Below are 23,771 nucleotides of genomic sequence, written 5' to 3' on the forward strand. Positions count from 1 at the left end.
AGGTGTCGCTGACAGTGGGATCAGGGTCCTGCGGAGCCTGGGACTGTGAATCATCTCCCCCATTGTTGGGGGTAGATTCCGCATGTTGCTCTGTGGGTGTGAGAGACAGACAATGCTAATGCCATTTCATGCAACATCCATGTTTCATCCACATTGTAGTTGACACTGTTCCACCAGGTAGTTGTCTGTGCTTTGCATTGTCCTCAATGTTCACTTGTGGATTGGTATGTTGTGGGGTCAGATTGATATGTGCTCCTGAGTCATTGACATGTGGGGGCATATTTACAATAACTGGCGCATCCCTGCATATCAGCAGGGATGCACCAGTTATTATGCGCCACAGCTCCGCCAGCATGGATGCGCCACATTTACAATGTGGCGTATTCGGGAAAAGACGGCACAGACGCGTCACACATCTGTGCCGTAAAAGTGACGCATTGCTGGAGTTGCGTCGCAAGCGCAACCCAGCTCCAGCAATGCTCTGTGGGACCTTATCGGCACAATGCTGCATTAATACTTATGCCTGCTTCAAGCAGGCCCAGGGTTTTGACGCAGCATGGACTTAAAAGTGACTGAGTGTAATCATGTAGATTTCACGCAGCCACTTTTAGGAGGTGTTCCTGTGCCGGAACGCCCCCCCCCCCTGCGCCGAAACACCTACTTCTGGCACAGGGCTTTACAACGTGACGCATCTCCTAGTCGCGTCACCTTGTAAATACCCTGCACCATGGTGCCACTTTTGTGGCGCTGCTGCGTCACAAAAGTGACGCAACAGCAGCATAAAAGAGGCGCAAGGGGCTTGTAAATCTGCACTGTGAATTTTTGGCTTGGTTGCTTCAGCTGATCTATATTGGTCTTGTTGTGTTACATGGCCATTGTGACAGTTGGGCACTTCATTGCCTGTCCCAGGAGGGTATGTTTGTGTACGAGGTGTGTGTAACAGGCCGTGCTGATAGTTGGAGTCTGAGTTGGCACTGGGCCTCCCTCGTAATGTAGCTGTCTTTTGGTGGAGACTTCGGAGTGGTGAAACTGATTGAGCTATGGTCACTTGAGGTGATATTGTTTAGTTTTAGTTCTTTTTAGCAGGTGTATGGCTACGGTGGTATCTACATTGAGTTTGTCAAAGTGAGTGGGCCCTTTATCCAGCTGAAATCGGTCCGGTATTTATGAAGGTACTGGAAAAGACCATAAACAGGCAACTCACAACACACCTATAGCAGAGCCAACTACTTGATGCCTCCCAATCTGGCTTCCACAGAATCACAGCACCAAGACCACTCTGATCACAGCCACCAACGACATCCAAATCCTCCTCAACCAAGGAGAAGGAGCAGCTCTAAGCCTTCTCTACCTCTTGGCAGCCTTCGACACTGTTTCACACCACATGCTGATAAAACGTTTCCACCTCATCAACATCCAAGGAGACACACTTAGATAGATCGCCTCCTTCCAGAAGAACTCAGAGGGTCCACCTACCACTCTTCACCTTCGAACCAAAGGATTTTGTCTGCGGTCCTGTGCACATAACCATGTATAAGACCCTGCTGGCCAACATCATCAGATCACACTGCCATAATATCCTGCACAGATTACATCCAACTCATCATCTCACTCGCAGACGACCCTACCACCACCAGGACCAACTTCCATAGATGCATGACAAGCGTTGCGGATTAGTAGAAGAACAACTGCCTGTAGCTGAACACTGACGAGACAAACGTACTGACCTTTGGCAACAACAGCAGCACATGGAGCATTGTCTATTGGCTCTCAGACTTTGGACTTGCACCCACCTACCACGCCAGAAACCTTGCATTCATCATAGACAGCAAGCTCGGATGTATGTCGTTACAATGCATGTTTTTTCCTCGCATGCCTTAACAAAGCAGGTTTTACACCGCAAGTCGTTGGGGGGCGCTGGATAGTGAATAGTTTAATTTACTATTCCAACTCCAGTCCCCGTGGATAGTAGGGAAGGTTTTGGATAGTAAATTAAACTATTCCCTATCCTATAGCGCCCTCCAGCGCAAGTCGTTGTAACAACTTGTGTTGTAATTCCTGCATTGTAAAAGTACTGCGTGGAAAAAGTTTCGTTGTAAAGGATGTTTCCCAGCAAGTTCCATGAAATCATAAATCAATGTCATCTCCTCTGCCTGTTTCCCCACTCTGCACCTGCTACGTAAGATCTTCATGTGGCTACCCCTTCACACTAGAAGCATCGTGACAAGGGACCTCATCACTAGCCGAATGGACTACGCCAATGATCTCTACATTGGAATCCACACATACCTCCTACAAAGACTTCAAACCATACAGAATGCCGCAGACAGATTTGTCCTTGACTTTCCCCGATCAACACACATCACACCCCACCTCAGACAACTCCACTGGCTCCCCATACAGAAGAGGTGCCAATTCAAGATGCTGACCCATGCACACAAAGCTGTACACGACCACCGACCTGCCTTCATAAACCAACACCTGAACTTCCACTAACCGTCAAGAAGATTACACTCTTCCTCCCTGTCACTAGCCCACACTACTCACATCTACCGAAGAAGAAGCGGAAGATGCTCCTTCTCCTACATCACAGCAAAGACCCGTAACAGCCTCCCATACAGCTCTGGACTATAACCTCAGTTCCAGATTTCCGAAGGACACTCAAGACCCGACGGTTCATATAAGTCTCCCAGGACCTGTAAGTCGGGTGATTAGCAGTGCTATATAAATCAAGATTAATTCACTGAATGATTGATTGATTGATTGATTGATTCCAAAGGAGTGATCCAGGCAAGTGCAGAGTTCTTCAAGGGTACAGGTGTTCTGAAAGGACTCTGTTAATGGTGGATGATACAAGGAGTATATATTTAGTGTGCATCTAACTTGCTGAGGTTCCCTCTCTGCATCTAAAAACTGAGAACAACAAGTGGTAGGCATCGTGCCTTTGTAGACATTGACAACCTCCCGCCTCAGATTTCTTGGTAGTGCAATTCTGAGAGGTGGATTTTTCTTCCAGGGAGTATATTCTCAAAGAAGATGAGAGCTGAGTCATGACGTAGCCATGTTTTAGTGATGTAGTTAAGGTTTCAGTTGGATTTTGCAATTAGGTAAAGATGTGGTGCCATTTCTTCCTAACAAATCTTGCATTGATGACCATACAGAAGAGCGCATGAAATGAAGAGATGGTAAGGGGTTGGTGTGTTAGGTTTTACCTGAATGGTTTCAGAGAGGGATACTTGAGGGAAAGAGAGATGGATGAAGTCTTATTCTGCATCAGAAAGGCTTCACAGATACTTCACAAGATAGTGGTTAGGGGAAAGGAGCAATTGAAGGACCCTTCTGGAGGAGGCAGAGTCACTGTAGGGAGGTAACATAGTGGAATAGAGGGTTAAAAGTTACTAGGTATAGCCAGGTAAGCAGCTGGTTTGGAGCAGGGTGCACAAGGTTGATAGCGGCCGCAGGAGGAATTAAAATGAGGGGGAAGATAGGAGGAGGCCCAATGTCAGATTCCAATCTCAGCATTTGAAGGTAAGAGAGGTGGTATCAGATGAAAGGGAGATGGCTAGATAGATGCTTGTGTTAAAGGATTTGCAGTCTGATGTACAACCAATCAGGGATTTGTAAAGCGTGCTACTCAGCAGTGAGGGTCTCAAGGCGCTGGAAGGGGGGTATGCAGATCCGTTTCAGCCGATGGGCCAGGTCTTGGGGGTCTTCTTGAATGTGTTCAGGAAGGGGGTGCATCTGATTTCTGTCAGTAGCTCGTTCCAGGTTTTGGCAGCAATGTGGGAGAACAATCTTTTGCCTGCTCTGGCTCTGTGGATGTGCGGGGTTTCAGCTAGTGCAAGGTTGGCAGATCAGAGGTTTCTTTTGGGCACGTGGACGTTTATTCTGTCGTTGAGGTATTTGGGTCCACTGTTATGCAGGCATTTGTAAGCATGGGTGAGGATTTTGAAGGTGACTCTCTTCTCTACAGCGAGCCAGTGGGGTCTCCGTAGGTGTTGGCTGATGTGTTTGTGCCGTGGGATGCCCAGAGGGACTCTGGCTGCGTTGTTTTGTATCGTCTGGAGTTTGCGGAGTAGGGATTTGTTGATGCCGGCATAGAGAGCGTTTCCATAGTCGAGTTTGCTGTTGACTAGTGCGTGGGTGACTTTTTTCCTTGACTCAGGGGGGATCCATTTGAAGGTTTTTCGAAGGATGCTTAGGTTGTTGAAGCAGCTGGAGGTGAAGGCGTTGACCTGTTGGGTCATGGCAAGTGATGAATCGAGTAAGATTCCGAGGTTTTGGTGTGGTCTGAGGGGGTAGGCGGGCTTCCGAGGGTGGTGGGCTACCAGGTGTTGTCCCATGCTGAAGGGGTGGCTCTGAGAATGATGACTTCTGTCTTTTCAGCGTCGAGTTTTAGGCAGCTGTTGGTCATCCAGACTGCAACGTCTTGCATTGCTCTCTGGAAGTTTAGTTTTGTTGTGATGGGGTCCCAGGTGAGGAAGAGGAGGAGCTGGGTGTCGTCTGGAAACAATATTAAGGCCGTAACATCTGACGATGGCTGCGAGGGGGGCCATGTAGATGTTGAAAAGGGTCATGCTCAGTGATTACCCCTGTGGGACTCCGCAGGTGATTTCAATGGGGCGGAGAGGAAGGGTGGTAGTCTGATTCTTTGGCTTCTTCCGGTGAGGAAAGATCAGATCCAGTTCAGGGCAGTTCCCTGAATGCGGCGTCGTGTAGTCTGTCGGTTAGTGTGCGGTGAGAGACGGTGTCGAAAGCTGCGGATAGGTTGAGGAGGATGAGGACTGTGAAGTGGCCTTGATCCAGGACGGCACGGATGTCGTTTGTGGTGGTGAGTAGGGCGGTCTCGGTGCTGTGGTTGCTTCGGAATCCGGATTGGGACGGGTTGAGGACGGTGTTCTCTTTGATGAATCATGTCTGCTCCCTGTTGACTGCTTTCTCTCCCACCTTGGCTGCGAAGGGGAGGAGCGAGTTGGGATGGTAGTTCTTGAGGTCGGTGGGGTCGGCCGTGGGCTTCTTGAGCAGGGGTCAAACTTCTGCACACTTCCAGTCGTCAGGGAAGGTGCCTGTTGTGAAGGTGATGTTGATGGTCCGTTGTAGCACCTGTCCAATGTAAAGAATAAGGAGAGTTGTGCAGGGGCTGTCAGTGGGGGTGAGCTGCAGGGAGGAGGGAGGAAGGGTAAGGTGGCTGACTGACTGCTTCCCAATCGGAGTAGTATGAAGTTAGTATCAGAGAGCAGTGGGTAAGTAGTTAAATTGAGGATGGTGTGGCTTGAGTGCTGAGGTTAAAGAAGGCAGCAGTTGGGGATAATGTATGTATGGTATTTCTAGAGCACAACTGTTACTCCAAGGAGTGTCCTGGCACTGATGATGAGGGGTTAACCGAAGGAGAAGGAGGATACGGAATTAAAGTTTAGGGAAGAGCCACATTTTGAGTTTTTTCTGGTATATGGGGGGCTTGCCTTGATGTGTCTGAGTTACGCAAGGAAGTTTATTCCAGAGAGAGGGGCCCATGATAGAAAAAAGATCTGCCCCATGACCTTGCCTTCGTAAACTGCTGGACTTTGGCAAAGACATAGGTTGGAAGAGCGTAGGTTTCTATGGGGCATATAAAACTTAAGTCTAGCGTGCAAGTAACATGGGCCAGATTCATGAAATGCTTTTTGGGTAAGAAGCAAGATTTTAAAGTTGATTCTCTTCCTGATCAGGACCAAGTGAAGATTGAGAAAAAGGTGTGAAATGCTGGAATAACGGGGTAGCCCAAAACCGTTCTGGACCAACTGCAGCCTATCAATGAGATTGTATGGTAGGCCTAAGTAGAGTCCATTCCTGTAGTCCAATTGCACTGTGATCAGGGCTTGGACCACTTGTTGTCCTGTCGTAAAGGACAGGAGATACAGAAGTGGCCACCACTGTGCTGACTTGGGAGCAAAACACAAGTTGTCCATCAAATGTAATGTCTACGTTTTTCACTGTAGAGTTTTGAGTAAGTGGTGGGAGGCATGAATTGGCCAGAAAGACTTCTAAGATACCTCTGCTTCATGTCCAAAGAAGAGGAGTTCAGTCTTTCCAGTTTTGCATTTAAATTGATTTAGAGAGAGCCAACGAAAGGGAGGCACAATACCTCATGTCCTCTCCCCTCGAGAAAGGATGCTAGTCAGTTCCAAGCCTGCCCAGTAATTCCGAGAGAGCTGAGATGGTCTAGTAAGATGCAGTGAGAGATAGTGTAAGATAGGATAGGAAGAATAAGCTGAGATGTGGGAGCGGTACATGTGATTTCAGAGGGGAGAGTAGTCATGATGGAGAAGGACTAAATATTTGGGTGAAGGATTGAGAAGAGATAAGATGTGGGAGATAAGGGGAGGGTAGGGAATATGTGAGAGGTTTATAGTGTTTGAGGGTGTGACAAGCGTATTGGGAGAGGCTTAGTTAGTAGATGTATGAATGGAAGATCTGAGTTAGAGGTGTGATAGTGTTGTTTGAGGGTCATGGCTAGGTGGGAGACAAAAGGCTGGCAGAGGAAGGCTTATGTGTGAATGCCTGCCATGTTTGTGAGACAAACACAGGAAATGCTGGTAATAAAGGACCCAAGGGGATAAAGCTAGGATGGGTAAATGTAAATGTGTTTGTATTTATATAGTAGCTCTGTATTCATACCGCTGTGGAACCCTTCCTAGCTTTCCTTTGAGATGTCCACTCCTGGGCACCCCCAAGGTGAAGCCAGGCATCCAAGCGCTGCTGGGGCAGTTGTGGAGATTAAGCAAGCTATTGCCCAGAGTGGGACCCATGATTAGACTAGGCACCGAGGCGAGAATTATCAGGTCCAGGGAGATTGAGTCCAAGAGCCGCCGAGGCGGGAAGTGAACCCTGGTCCCGGGCCAGACTTCTGCATCAGGGTCTGCCGCTCTAACCATTGAGCCACGCTTCTCCACTGGGATGGGTGTTTGGGTGAGTAATCTATCTGGGAGGTGAGGATACATGTGAGATCGTTGTGTCTTAGCCCAGAACTTGAAGGTACATGTTATTACATTGGATACTGGCTCATCATGACACCTACAGTGCAGAACTTGGAGCACAGATACCTGATCCCCCCATGTATTAAGGATTGCTAGAAGCAACGAAATGCATCTTGCCTAGATGAACAGATGTGATCTTCAAGGCCTCAAATATTCACTCAGGTGGTATTTAGCGATGGTGAAGGGGCGGTTGCGGGGGAGAGTGGAGCAATTGAAAAGAAAACAATTATAGACTTACCTGTGTGTTGCCGTTGCCTCCCAGTCCCTTTCTCCCACTTTCACGGCTCCAGGGCAGGAAGGAGGAGGCTCCCAAGCTCTGCATAGCCAATACAGCGTTGTGATTGGTCTGAGTGCTGTGGTTCAGTGCTCGGCTAGGGAATGGGAGCCTGGGCATGTTCTCCCCCAGGCTGTAATGCAGAACACAAGTCAAAATATAATTTCCCTTTGGGCGAATTATCGTAGACACATAGGTTCCTACAGACAAACACTTAGACTCACCAATATCAAATAATGACAAGAATTAACAAGGAAGCAATAGAAACAATATAAAAATATTAATATAAGTGAAACAGCACATAAAAACATATACTAAACTGTAATGATTAGCCATCAATTGTTCACTGCCCCTTATATTACTATGGTCACAGAACCAGGAAATATCGATATAGATAGGTAAACTTAATATTGATACAAAAGGGCCATTAAGATCGTATTTGGACCAAAGAGGTGGCTACTAAGAGAACCATGGTATATCACCTACCTCAACTTATACATTTCATTCAGTGTATAACGAAGTTGAGGTAGGTGATATACCATGGTTCTCTTAGTAGCCACCTCTTTGGTCCAAATACGATCTTAATGGCCCTTTTGTATCAATATTAAGTTTACCTATCTATATCGATATTTCCTGGTTCTGTGAACAATCGATGGCTAATCATTACAGGTTGTTATAAACAGAGGCAACATGAGATTTACACTCATGTGACTATAGGAATTGTAAGGCATTGTCTATTAGCTTCATGAGATGAGAATTACACCCATGTGATCAAACCAAATGTAATACATTGTTAATTATATTCAGGAGATGCATTTACTAAGTGTATTGCTTGGTTTTTGCAACCTGGAAGCAACAGGGTGCACCAAGTATAGTCGACATAAAATACACAATTATGACCATATGAAATGCAATGTTTAGTATATGTTTTTATGTGCTGTTTTATAAATGTATTGTTCATGTTCTCTAACTAGGAAGCAATATCAATATATGTTTAGGGATGTAACACATTGTGTTTTTTTAAATAATATGATACGCTATTATTATGTACAACTAAGTTTGTTTCCATTTGAATTTTCAGAACCATTGGGAAACACTTATTTCAAATGTCCTGAGGAAGGCGGTCAAATACTAAATATACCGCCGAAACGCGTTGATGCTTTAAGGAGCGAAACTGGAATAAGAAATTAAGGAAAATTCAAAATAACTGCTTTATCTGAATTTATTCCTTTTTCCTGTAGCTCTTTTTTTATTGGAATGCTGAGTTTAAAAATGTTTTATATAATGTTTCGTCCTGTATGTGTTTCCCATTTTTAACGAAATACAATGTATGTGAATAAATTGTCTTAAATTTACTTTTATTAGTGTGTTTTCACTTTTATTAATATTTTTATATTGTTTCTATTGCTTCCTTGTTAATTCTTGTCATTATTTGATATTGGTGAGTCTAAGTGTTTGTCTGTAGGAACCTATGTGTCTACGATAATTCGCCCAAAGGGAATTATATTTTGACTTGTGTCAATTGTGGAACCCTATCCCTTTGGCTTCGGGGTCCCTCTCTCTTTTTGTTAGAGATGTAATGCAGAACATACAAAGTGTGCATGATGGTTTGGCCGGCTGAGACAGCCAGCCAAAGCATCATTCGCAATTGGAGTGGGCAAACCATTCCTCCAATGCCCTGCTCTGTGTGCAGAGCAGCCCCACCCCAATCCAGCTGAGCAAGGACGGAAAAATAAAATGATAATAACAATGAGTTTTCATTTTCTTTGTGACCTGCTCAGTGGGGCGACGCTCCTCCGCCGCCCCGGATCAAGAGCAGAGAGGATGGTATCGGGGAGAATGCTGCTTCGTTAAAGCATAGAAGATTTACCAGGAGACTGCGCAGTTTATGTAAATTGCCCTTTTTTATGCTTCATTTTTCTTTAGTGAAGAACAATGCAGCGACCACATAGGGGAATAAGGGTATGAAAGTGTATTATTTAGATAAATGAATCTAATTACATTTGAAGTATGTTGATCTTCAAATTCATCAAGTTCACAACCTCCAGGGAGAGGCAGTGCAAAGTTGTTACTATCGATGTTAAAAGCTACTTATATATATTTTTTAAATAAAATTCTGGATGATTTCTTTAGAAGTAAGGTTTGAAAACAGAAGCTACGGCTACACATACATTTTAGAAGGAAGACACTGGCTTGCATTTATTAAAGTTTTGTGCTGGCGCTTGCAAACCATAGCGACTATGGAATTGTTTCTTTCAACTTTAGAGGCCTGCATGGTTATTGCTAGATTGCCTAGTGTCGTCCAAACGTCCGTAAAAACGTTATTAAAGTGGGCTAACATTCAGTAATTATTACTAATTTTAGTGCCAGAGATCCCATCTAAGCAAGGATTCCCGTCTGAGGGGTGCGCTTGCTCTCCATGCAGCCACTCAGCACCCCTCTCTGGCAACTTTTAAATCCCTACTGTGTATCAGTGTTGCGCCGTTGCTTCATTTTGACTCATATCAGGGACTTTAAGCTTTCTTCGAATCTTTATCTGAGCTGGCCAGCATCTGAACCTCCTCACATTACTGTCACCGAACATATTTCAATATGGCCGCAAAGTTATTTTAATGTCATGCATTCGCTACAGTGGCTTTCATTGGTCGATATTCCCAGGTCGCAGCTGAAAGGAATTTACTGAATGTTAGGCGTGAAGATTTGAAAGTTACAGCACAACTGGCTTTTGACAAGGAGAGCAGACAGCAGGCAGCCTTTGGAAAAAAAAATCTATACTGGCCTCGCCTTCCATCCAGCACATATTGACAGTTGTCACTCAAACTACGATATTACATAAACACTTTCCGATCTGCGGCTTAGCTTTACACAGAGGGCACAATCCTGTTAACTTTTGACACTGCCACCTTCCAGACAGCTTTTCTAGAGTTTTCATGTCCATGAACCGCTGACAGACAGCTTTTCAAGACAAGAGGCCCCAAACATCACCGACTGAATTCAGGGATGCGCAATGTTTCTGACCTTCGAATACGCTCCATTACGGAGACGGAGAACACTGATAATGATGTATTATTATTCGTGCTTCATACAGGTGTTATCGTTTTGCAGCACTTTTATTAAAAAGTGTTGTTATTATCCACGTTAATGGTACTCACTTTTTTGAAGCTAGAAGGATGAAAGAGTAAACCGGAGGGCAAGAAGTCCTACTGTTTTCCTGCAGGGCACATCAACCGCGATTTTAACATTAATAATGAAAAACCCCGAAGAGGTAAAATACATCTATCACTGCTAGTTTCTTTTTAGCACTTTACATACGAAATTAAGTTTTATGGTTGTACACCATTTGAGTAATTTCCTTTAAAAAATGATGCAAAAAGGCACCAAATTGAGTAAGATACGAAAGCAGAATTTGACGCTATATTTTAGCACAAAATACATCCTCTATTAACTATTTGAACAACATTTGTGTGAATAGCTTTTAGAGCCTAAAAGTGTAGAATTAAAGGTTTGACTATACTGGGCCTTATTTAGGGGCTGGTGGAAAGGGGACTCTGGCACAAACATGGATTAGTCCCCTGTCCATTGAACTGACGGTCTGCCTGGTCTATTTAGGGTTAGGTAGACTGACATATTTCTGACAATGTTCCCCCCACTTGGTCCAGTGGGAGAAATCCTGCAGAAACGGCCTAACAGAATTCCGGCCATGGGTGTAGGTGCAAGATTGGATAAACTCCATAGATGCCCTTAACTGCACTCTAACACTAGCCGTCTCTGTCAAATCTCTAGGTATCACCCTGGACTCCAAACTGATCATGAAAGATCATATAAAGAAAAGTGCAATGAGCGTCTTCAACAGCCTAAAACTTCTGAACAAAATCAAACCCTACCTACCGCAGAAGGATCTCATTTCTGCCACACAAGCACTGGTGGTGTCCAGATTGGACTACGGTAACAGCACCCTCACAGGCACTGATAAATCACACTATGCACCCTTTAAAACCACTCAATTCAGCAGCTAGAATGGTAACAGGAATCAGAAAATATGACCACATCTCCCCAGCCCTAAAAGACCTGAAATCGTTTCCAATTGAAGATTTCTGCAGACTCAGAATGGCTTGTTTCACCCGCTAAGTCCTGCACACTGGAAAACCATCCTACCTCGCCTCTAAACTAAAAAAAGGCAGGACAGACGAGAAACCTCAGAAGCTCAAACACCCTATTCCTCATCCTGCCCAAAGCCCACAAACAAAAACTCTGTCATGCTGCTTCTCGAGTAATGCCCCCAAAATCTGGAACTCCATACCTATACATATCAGGACAAACCCCTCCTCCTTGAGCTTTAAGAGACAGCTAAAGGATCTCCTCAACTTTCACCTCAACTAGCGAAGCATCAGTCGCCCATCGCGACAGCATCTCCACTCTCAGTTCTCCCTGGACCCCCTCCCTGGTATTTCTCCTCCCAAGTGCTTAAACATGAACTTAACTCGATTCCATCTAACTAGTCTGATTATACCTGTTATCCTGGACATGAACATTTACTGATTGATTTGACTTAATGGTTCTGATATTTCTTGTTATTTCGATGTTTAACATATATTGTTGATCCTTGCGATGAGTATGGGATCAGCAGCTGTGCAGAGGATCATTAACTATAACACAGTGATCTTGTGTCCTTCAGAAGGTGGGTATACAACAGCATATAGTCACAATGGGTTCTGTTGGGAAAGCAATATTTAATAGTAGTTTATACTTTGTCTTTTCATTTTGACATATCAATAAATGAATACCAACACACAAGTATGAGTTTCCTTCGTATATTGTCATTCATATATTGAAGTTATAGAAAAAAGTCAAGTGAGGCTGCTTCAGACTGTAACAAAAATTGTGAAGTGCTCTTGCAATGTGTTCAAGTGATTTAAACAAAACAACAAATACAATGGGTTCAAGACATAAATCAGTTACATCATTACAATGTTTGAAACAAAAAATCTGCACAACAAAGGCTAGCTTTGCTAATTGTGGGTGTTTTCTGCCATGGTCAGAGCAGATGGGGGCACAACATATATATCGCTGACGTTTTGACCCTTCCTAATGGGACTTCCACAGGACTAAAAACATGTCTCCAACTTTATCCCAAAGTGAGGTGAGGAGCAACAATGATTAATTTGCTCCCATTTTGAAGTCATTGGTAAGGACCAGAAGCTATTTTAATCCCTTAAGATACCCATTCACATTTTTTCAAAGATACCTTAAGTAATTGTTTATTATTATGTTGGTACTTTTTAGAAAGGACAAGTTGTTGCTGTCCTTTTGGAATCTGTTGAGGATCCATAAACTGCTCCACACTCGGCTGGGCTGTCTGAGATCACAATTCTATTGTCCATCACTTAAATAATATGCCAGATTGCAATTTTGAATGACCAATTGATCATTGCCAATCAGTTTCCTTTACATGCACGTAATGGCTCATGTATTTTCCTAGGAAGAATACTATAAATGGGGCAGTTAAATTTTCCCAGTGGACACCTTTTTGATCCACAAGTTGCACTGCCCGCATGTAACCCCATCCTTGCAAGGAGGTGAGATGAGGCTTGATTCATACCAATTAGTGTGGTGCACAGTGGAAAATGCATTTTATAAATTCATCCACAAGAAACAAAGGTACACAATACATATCCTACTCATAATGCTACTATGGATGGTGAAGATGTAAAGATCTTTGTAGACTCATGTTCTTCTTACACTTTAATAGAAAAAAATGTATTTGTAAATACATTTGAAGGTAAAAGATATAAATCACAGGAAGCTGATATTAGACCTACTGAGTATAACTGAGATCTTATTCCACTACTTCTGTGGTTCCCAAACTTTTTCGAACTGCTGCTCCCTTGACCCATTGGCCATTGCCCATGGCTCCCCGCTGTTACTTTTTTTTGGAGGGTGGGAGGGATGTAAGCCCGGCCAAGGAGTCGGGAATACTTGCATTTTTCTCCCTGAAAGTAATTGGAATGAAGGTATTATAATTATATACGCAGGGTGTTTTGTATTACTAAGGCGGCACCTCTAATAAAATATTCCTAGTTACACTTCTTTGCCCATGTCTTTCTTAGAGTACCCTCTCAAACTTTTAGTATACCACTTACAGTGCTAGATAGCACCCCTATGTATGTAGGCCCTATTGCCAAAGTGTTTCTGTGCTTGAAGAATATTTGCATGCACTTCCATTTCTACCCATGTCATGCGTGCAAACACACCTGTCTCAGACTTTTTAAACCACAAACAGCTTTATTTTGGTGTCTCTTCCTAAAATTGCCTCCAAATCAATGCAAGAAAAATAAATTAATCTGTTTTTTATTTTAAACGTCCCTCTTTCTTGGTTCCGAAAGTTGGCATCATGCCCTATATGGTGTTTTACTTCCCTGTGCTCTGGAAATGTGTGTGTACTGAAAGAATTTTGTACTGGAAGTATCAATCATCGCCTTAACCGCGGCAGCAATTCCGCTGCGGTGCGGGCGTTCTAAAGAGTAGGTGTGGCTGCGACGGCCGTTGGCTGTTCGCAGCACAAGGGAGGGAGTGCTCCCATCGGCCTTCAAGTACAAATGTCTATACTTAATAATACTTAGTGTGTTTAATAGACAGGACAACAGTCTTCCCTGAACTTGCATTGGTGTAAAATGCATTTGGAAAAAATAACTATTAACGAGTCTAAAAAAGTAAATCAGACATCTTCGGGTTACTTTGGGAATGTTGGAATGTAGCAATCCATTGAAATATGAGGCCATCTCCCTCGACATGCCATCAATTAAGCACTACTTTTACAGCTTTAGGGTTGTCACTTACAAATCATCAATATCATACATTTAAGTCTAATTAGTATAATTGAACCCAACAACCCCTTCATCATTATATGCTTTAAAGTGCTTGGTGCTCAGCTACCCTGGCTAGGTTTGATGGCTCCCCAGGGAGCCACGGCGCTCAGTTTGGTAACCACTGCTTTACGCCCCTGGGTGGACCTGGTCTTGGGGTCCTGCATATAATAAAGAAAATGGAAGAGGGACGCATGAGTAACCCCTATCCCAGGGTAGTCAAAGCCCCAGGGACCACCACTTCCCTGGGGTTTATTTAAAAGAATAAAGGGAGGCAGGCCGCATGGCCCCCCTCCGGTTGCCATTTGAGATGCCATCAGTGATGTCATTAGTGATGTCCTTGACCATGTCATCAGAGATGTAATATGTGAGCAGTGCATTGCAGGGGTGTAAGTTATATTTAGCTCAGGGAACTATTCTTCGTAGTAACTATAACGTCCCTGTAACCTTTGTTTTTTAGTGAATATATACATATATGTATTTCGGGACTATTCATGTATACCCGCGCCAACATAAATGCCATGATTGGCTGGCCACACCCTGAGCAGAAAGTTGTGGCCACCATTTTAGTTTATCAGCAAAGTCCCGGATGGCAACCCAGAAATGCCAGAAAGTGGAACAATGGGTCAGGTTTGGATGTACCATGACCCCATGGGTGGGATATAGGGGTGTTTCTGGAATGTAATATGGACTGTAAACATCGAAGAAAATTGTTTTTTGTGCCACATGAGATATTCACAAATTCATTGCAACACTCTTCACTACACAGTGTAACTTTGCGATGAATTTGCGAATATCGGTGGAAAATAAGAAAAAAATACATATATTCACACACCCACCCTCAGTCTCACTTAGACACTTCTAAAACCACTCATATACCCTCTCAGACATTCACACACCCACTCGCAGACCAGATCAGACACTCATGCACTGACTCGCACACCCATTCAGAGACGCATGCACCCACTCACAGACTCATTGAAACCTTCATGCACTCACTCACATACCCATTCAGAGACTTATGTACCCACTCACAAACCCACTCACAAACGTATTCACCCTCTCACAGATCCACTCAGATGCTCATTACCCCATGCACAGACACACTCAGACATTCACTTAGCCACTCCCAGACACAATCGGACACTCATGCACCCACTCAAAGACTCACTCAAGTGCTCATGTACACACTCCCAGACCTACTCAGAGACTTATGCACCCACTCACAGACCCACTCAAACACTCACGCATCTACTAAGAGACCCCCTTGGACACTCATGTGCCCACACACAGATGCTCTCAGACACGCATGAACTCACTAACAGACCCACTCAGCAACTCATACACCTACTTAGAGACTCATGCACCCACTCACAGATCCAGTCACACACTAACATATCCACTCACAGACCCAGTCAGATACTCATGCACCCAATCACAGACTTACTCAAACACTCACACATTTACTGTGAGACCCACTTGGGCATTCATGTACCAACTCATAGATGTTCTCAGACACTCATGAACTTGCTAATAGACCCATTCAGACACTCATAAATCCACTCAGAGATCCTCTTGGACACTCATGCAAACACTCACAGACTCATTCAGAGACTCATGCACCCACTCGCAAACCCACTCAGACACTTAAGTACCCACTCACAGACCCAGTCAGACTCTCACACACCTACTCATGAACCCACTCAGGCATTTGCGTACCCACTCACAGACCCATCCAGACACTCAGGCACCTACTCACAGACACACTCAGATCTTCAAGCACCCACTCACTGGCCTACCCAGACTCATGCACCTACCCCCTACCCACAGACCCACTCAGACTCATACAGACCTACTCATAGACACTCTTAGACACTCATGTACCCACTCACAGACCCAAGGAAACACTCATACATACCTACTCACACACCCATTCAGAGACTCATGCACCCACTCACAGAACCACTCAGAAATGTATAATCCCACTCAGAGACCCACTCACACACTCATGCACACTTTCAGAGAACCACTCAGATACTCATGCACCCACTCACAGACCCACTTTGACTCTTATGCACCCACTCACAGACCCACTCAGATTCACATGCATCCATTTACAGACCCACTCACACATTCAAGCACCCTCTCACAGATCCACTCAAATACTCATGTACCCACTCACAGACCCTCTCATACACTCATGCATCAACTCAGAGTCCTGCTAATATACCCACTCACAGACCCACTCAGAGACTCATACACCAAGTCATAGATCCAGTCAGACACTTGAACACCCACTCACAAGACCAGTCACTCATGCACCCACTCGCAGACCCACTCAAACACCTATGCACCTATTCACAGATCCACTCAGTCACTCATATGCCCACTCACAGACCCACTCAACCTCTCATGCACTCACATACAGACCTTTCCAGACATTTGCACAGCCTCTCACAGAGACACTCTAACACTCATGCACCCACTCACAAACCCACTCAAACCCTCATGCACCCACCCAGGGACCCAATCGGATACTTATGTACTCCCTCACATACTTTCTCAGACACTCATGCACTCACTCAGAGACCCATTTGGGTATTCACACACCACTCACACACCAATTCAGACACTAACATACTCACTCATCCAAATACACGTGCACCCATTCACACACCCAACAAAACACTCACACACTCACTCAGAGATCTACTTGGACACTCACAGACTCTCTCAGACACTCATGCACAGTCCCTTATCCATTCAGAAATGCCCACTCACAGACCCACTCAGACACATATACACTCACTCACAGACCCACTCAGACACTGATGCACTGGGTCATTGACCACTCAGACACTCATGCACCCATTCACAGAGCCACTCAGACACTCATGCACAGAGTCACTTGACCATTCAGACACTCATGTACCCACTCACAGACCCACTCAGACACTCTTACATCTACTCACAGACCCACCCGGAGACTCATGCACCCACTCACAGATCAGTCAGACACTTACGCACACACTAACAGACCCAGTCAGACACTCATGAACCCCCTCACAGACCCACTCAGACACACACATCCACTGAGAGACTCATTCAAAGACCCATGCACCCACTCGATCACCCACTCAAACACTCATGAACTCACTCAAACATTGGCTTGGATGCTCTCAGATTCTCTCAGACACTCATCCACAGTTACTCACTCAGACACTCATGCACAACTCACAGACCTACTGAGACACTCATACACCCACTCGTAGGCCCACTCATACACTGATGCACTGGCTCATAGACAACTCAGCCACTCATGTACCCACTCACAGACCCACTCAGACCCTTATGCACACAGTCACTTGCCCATTCTGACACTCATGTATGCACTCACAGACCCACTCAGACACTCATGCACCCACTCATAGATCTACTCAAATGACCCAGTCAAACACTCACACACCCACTCACGGACTGACTCAGACACTCATGCATGCTACTTACATAACAACTCAGACACTCATGCACCCACTCACCTATCTACTCAGCCACTCACACATCTACTCACAGACCCACTCAAGCCCTCATACACTTATTCACATGCCCACCCAGACATTCTCACACACACTCACATACCTACCTAGTCACTTACCCATAGAGACACTCTTGCACCCACTCACAGATCCAGTCCGTCACTCATGCACACATTCACAGACCCACTGAGTAACTTACATACCCATTCACAAACTCTCTTAGACACTCATGCCCCCACTCATACACCCGCTCAAATACTCATGCACCCACTCACAGACCCACTCAGACACTCATACACTGACTCATAGACCCACTCAGGCACCCACTCATAGACTGTCTGAGAGATCCAGTGAGACACTTATGCACCCACTGACAGACCCACTCAAACATTCATAGACACACTCACAGACACACTCCGAGACTCATACATGTACTACTTATACGGTAAATTAGCTAATGATGTGCCTAGTGTGAGGGACAGTATCACTTATATCATTATGAACTTTGCATGTGCTGGTGTATATTGAAGGCTGCTTTTGTTTTGCATATTCACGATGTATTTCAAATTGTGAAAAAATATTTTTAAAAGTTAGAATCAAGGCGGAGACTCCACCATGGAAAGGCATGCAGAGTTCACTTTGGGGGTCCGTTGTGTGCCCCCAGAGGGGTGGGGGCTGCACTTGGGGGATACCCATGGTACACCCCAACATTGGCATACACAAGGTGGCAGGCACCGGGCGGTGCCTGTCATGTTGTGCATGCCAATGCACATCATGCATACATTGCATTGTGGCGGGTGCTGCTTACAGCACCGCCCACCACAATGCAATATATGCAGGATGCCACTGCTACTGTGGAGGTGGCATCCTAATTGCCATGGTGGGATCGCCGCACCTCTGGCGGCTGGTCCCGTGTACCGCTACTGTGGCAGGCTGACAAAGTCCGCCCTCCATCGTAATGGACCCCTTAGTCTTTCTAACCTACTTGCAAATGATGAAATGTGAGATTGAACAGGAAGAATCCATTGCTGCTGAAATAGCCAAGGAGAGTTCACAAAGCAACCAACGTTCTGGACGACTGACTTAAGATCCTCTTGGAGAACCAATTTTTTAAAATGTAGCAGCTATAGCTATGAGTGAGGCGGAGAGTGCAATGCAACAAACAAGATATAAACTGCTTATTTCAAACAGTTGAACAACTAAACGATGAACAGAAAGACATTTTTAACTAAGTTAAAGATAGAAATCAGCATGTATTCCCCCATGAGAAGAAACAATATAAATGTTGTTGGTATACACCAATATTACTGTAGTGATCAAGCTGGCACTGGAAAAAAGCTTTCTAATTAAAGGTGTGACTGGTTTTCTACAGAAAACCACAGAATCACATTTGTCATGTGCAGTAACAGCACCAACAGGAGTAGCTGCACATAACATTAAAGGAATTACTAATGCTACCTGTTGAATTATGTTGGCTCCAAGCTTCGAAAATCCCAATCCTCTAATGTTAAAGGAATGGGGTCAAAGTAATCTAGCTGCCTCTATGAACTTGGTCCACATTTTAATCAAATATGCTGCTATTGATGGAGAAGCCATCCTGCTAAATATCAGTAAACTAGAAGAACAAATAAGTGCAATTGAAGAAACTGAAATTATTAAAAAATTGAAAAATGAAATGCAAGAGAGACTGAAAAAACACACTGATAAAATCAAGGCTAGAAAAGTGAGCAAATTTGCGCGTGACGCTGCAGATTATGCCAATGGCCAGATATTTACATTTGCGCGCAAATTTAATGCTACTAAATGACAACAATTCAGAGGCAAAGGCACTGGGGCAACAAAAGAGCCAACCACATCCACAGTAACTGAAGACCAACAACCTGACATGGGGAGTTCCAATTCTGATATCGCTTCAATATCCAGCGAGTCAGTGAGTTCCAATGATGACACAACTACAACTGGCCTCCCATTACCCATTTTTGAAATAGATGAGGAGATGGGTTTTTTAGTGGAGGAAAGGTTGCGCACTTTGCGACCACGCCAAAAGAACATAACAACAACCGCAGAAACAAAAAAAGACGGGAAAGGAGAAGGAAATGCAAAGAAAGGAGGATGGAACAACAACAAGAAAACAAATCAGACAGGGAAGAAGAAAAAACAGAATTAAATCTATCCATTGTCAATTTGTCGGAAGTAACCTTAACAAAGGCGGAGCAGCAACTTCTACTTTTGGGTCTCAATTTCTGCCCTGAACAGAATTTTAAATATGCGCCCACTAGAGTAGATGTATATCGTTTCATCCGAAAACTTAAATTGAAAAAATTCTTTGCACTACAAAAATTTAAATCTTCTTCTAACAAAGACACAAATACTGGCATGAACAATATTGAAAGCATGGCACAACTTACTGCCTCTGATGTACCACTATTTCTTGACATAAATGATTTAGACAATGCTACCAACTCTCAACCCTTGATCAATGACGGCGAAACCAGCACACAAAAAAGATTGGAGAAAATCCATGTGGCTCAAAAAGGTGCTGGCATTACGCCATTCAAAGGTAAATCTGACTTTGTACCGATCATGGCAAAAGATGCAGTAGATGTTTTTCAGGACTGTGTAATTGCTGACATCAAGGATTTGTACAAAAGAACTAACAATCAAAAGAAAAAGAAGTACAATGTGCAACGGGCTAAATACTTTGAACTTATGAAAAAGTTAAAAGACAACCCCAATATTGTAATAAAAACTGCAGATAAGGGGGGTAACATTGTTATTTGGCCAAAATCTGAATACTCTACTGAGGCGTTAAGACAATTGCAAGATCTGGCATGGTATATGAAGTCTAATAACAAAGAGTATTTGAAAGCTAATGAGGTTTTGCACAAACTGCTTCTGAAATATCGCAGAGAAGGCCTCATCTCTGCTGATGAATTTAAATTTATGTACAATGAGCATCCCGTTCTGCCGTCTCTGTACCTCATTCCCAAGGTCCACAAAGGAACAAAACCAATTCCTGGAAGGCCCATAATCTCCACTATTAACAGCTGTGGAGAAAATGTGGGACAGTATATAGACTTTTTCCTGCAGGATTGGGTCCAAAAACTCCCAAGTTTTGTTCGTGATACAACTGACTTTTTAGCTAAAATAGAGGATCTGGAATGGCAGACTGATATGTTACTCATCATCCCTGGATGTTGAACAATTATACACTAGTATCTCTCATCAGGATGGTCTTAATGCAATTACTTACTATCTTGGCCAACGACCTGCTGAAATGTATGAACACAATAAGGTGATTCTAAGTTTAATTAACTGGTGTTTAAACAACAACTATTTTACATTTGGCAAAGAAGTCTGGAAACAATTGAGGGGTGTGGCCATGGGGGCCTGTTTCTCCCCCAGCTACGCGTGTTTACACGTCGGCTGGTGGGAGGAGCAGGTCCTCCAGGTCCAACACCAAACTTGGATGCGAGAGAAAATTGTCAAGTATCTTAGATATATCGATGACATTTTTATTGTGTGGCAAGGGGATGAAGAAGAAGCGCAAACTTTTATTGCTGAAATTAACAACAATCCCCTTAATCTAAGATTTACTTCCAACATAAGTGCCAGGCAAGCTGAATTTTCAGATGTCAAGATATATGTAGATGACAATAATCACATCCAGACAACTCTGCACAGAAAGGCCACGGCTGGCAATACCACGCTCCATGCCTCAAGCCTACATCCAAAGCACACTATCCACAGCATACCTTACGGAGAAATCCTAAGGTTAAAAAGAATATGTAGTACTGCTGTGGATTTCCAACAATGCACTGACGAATTGAAAGTCAGGATGAGAGCTCGTGGTTATTCTGACCAAATTTTTAACCAGGCTCTAACAAAGGCTGAGAAACTGTCTAGAGCTAGTTTATTTGAGATGTCATCAGTGATGTCATTTGAGATGTCATCAGTGATGTCATCAGTGATGTCACTGACCATGTCATGAATGATGTAATATGTGACATCATCAGCAGTGGATTGCGGGTGCGCGATATATAGTTATTGCAACTAACTATATATGCGAATTTCTATGGTTTTGTGCGAGTAAATTAAGGTTTTGTAAATGCTAATCCCTAACTATAAATGGTCTATAACCAATGGTTTTTTCAGTGAATTTTCATGGTTTTGTAAATGCAAATTCCTAACTATATATGGTCTATAACCTATGGTTTTTTCAGTGAATTTCATTGGTTTTTTAAAAGCTAATATCTATAGCTGTAAAATATATTCTTTATTACGTGACGTATCACGTAGCCACGTGAGACGCCTCATGACGCGTCGCATAAACGTGACGTATCGTCTCTGCAGCGCAAACAAAACCCGTAACGTAAGCGCGCCAGAGCACGCTTACAGATATATATATATTTTTTTAACCTTAATTAGACAAAATCCACACGTGCACATATCTTGAGGCCTTGCAAAGGCACATCAAACAAACAGTCCCTACAATTTTGCCAAGTTTGGTGGAAATCTATTCCTTTAAATTTTATTTTACTGTTTCTCTAGGTTTTCCCCTTGTTACGCTTACCGGAACGCTAGCCGGTACGCAAACCGGACGCTCCAAAAACACAAGATGTCGGACTCCTGTTACGCTGCCGGTTAGCTGCCCGGTTGGCGTACCGGGAAGCGCCTCTACCGCGAAAAATCGCAATTTTCTTTTTTTTTTCTTTTGCCCCGCGGGGCACTTTAATATCCCCCTCAACAATCCTAGGGGGTCAGGAGGGGTCTACCTTGCCCCCTTTCCTTCATTTCCCCCTTCGTTTTTCACCACCTCTTGTCTCTCGATCCTACCGAGAGACAAGATGGCGGGCGCTCCGGACTGTTTACAATGTTGACAGCCAATCAGCTTCTCCTCAGACTCCCGTTACGCTGCCGGTTAGCTGCCCGGTTAGCTGCCCGGTTCACGTACCGATTTGCGCCTCTACGACGAAAAATCGCAATTTTTTTTTTTTTTTTGGTCCCGCGGGGCACTTTAATATCCCCCTCATCAATCCTAGGGGGTCAGGAGGGGTCTACCTTGCCCCCTTTCCTTCATTTCCCCCTTCGTTTTGGCCTCCTCTTGTCTCTCGATCCTACCGAGAGACAAGATGGCGGCCGCTCCGGACTGTTTAGAATGTTGACAGACACCGGAGAGCCAATCAGCTTCGCTTCGCAAAGCTCCGTTACGTGAAAAGTACGCGAACTGGTGCGCTATCCGGTACGCTGTCACAGATATATCTGTTTTTTTAAACGTTAATTTCTCAAAATCCACTGGAGCACATATATTGAGACCCAGCAAAGGCACATCGGGCTAACAGTCCCTACAATTTTGCCAAGTTTCGTTTAGGGACCCCCCTTTTTCTCGGCCCCCCCTTGACGGAACCCCCCCAAATTTTCAGGGGCTGATCAGAAACACAATGTGCCATTTTCCTGAAGATTTCAGCCGATTCCGTCCACAAACGCCAAAGTTATTAGACATAGAATTTTCAAAAGTTCCATAGAGAAAAAATCCTAACTATATATACCTATCGCCAGTAGGTAATATATATATATATATATATATATATATATATATATATATATATATATATATATATATATATATATATATATATATATATATATATATATATATATATATATATATATATATATATATATATATATATATATATATATATATATATATATATATATATATTTCACACAAAGAACTGCCCGATGTAAGGAGGCCCACTCTGCCTACCCTTTTGTGGCCCACTCTGTCAACAATCTGCCATATCCGATGGAGCATGCAGCCTCGAAAACACCTCTTTCCAAATGCTTTAGCCCTACGCGTTTCGGAACTGCTTCCTTGTTCACGGGCCATGCGCTGAATAAGGCAAATGAGCGACTTATGAGTGTTACTGCTTTTATTCAACATTAAAGCCTTGATGGGCGTGGTTATCTTGCCCCAGTGAGCGCTGGTATATGCAGTCTAATTCGATAGCCCAAGTGGGTGTCGCCTGTTGTCTTACCACTGAATTAATCCTTTGTAGGTGAAAACCGGCATGTTCGA

This window comes from Lissotriton vulgaris, chromosome 6, assembly GCF_964263255.1.
Source record: "Lissotriton vulgaris chromosome 6, aLisVul1.2, whole genome shotgun sequence".
In the NCBI taxonomy this organism is placed as follows: Eukaryota; Metazoa; Chordata; class Amphibia; order Caudata; family Salamandridae; genus Lissotriton; species Lissotriton vulgaris.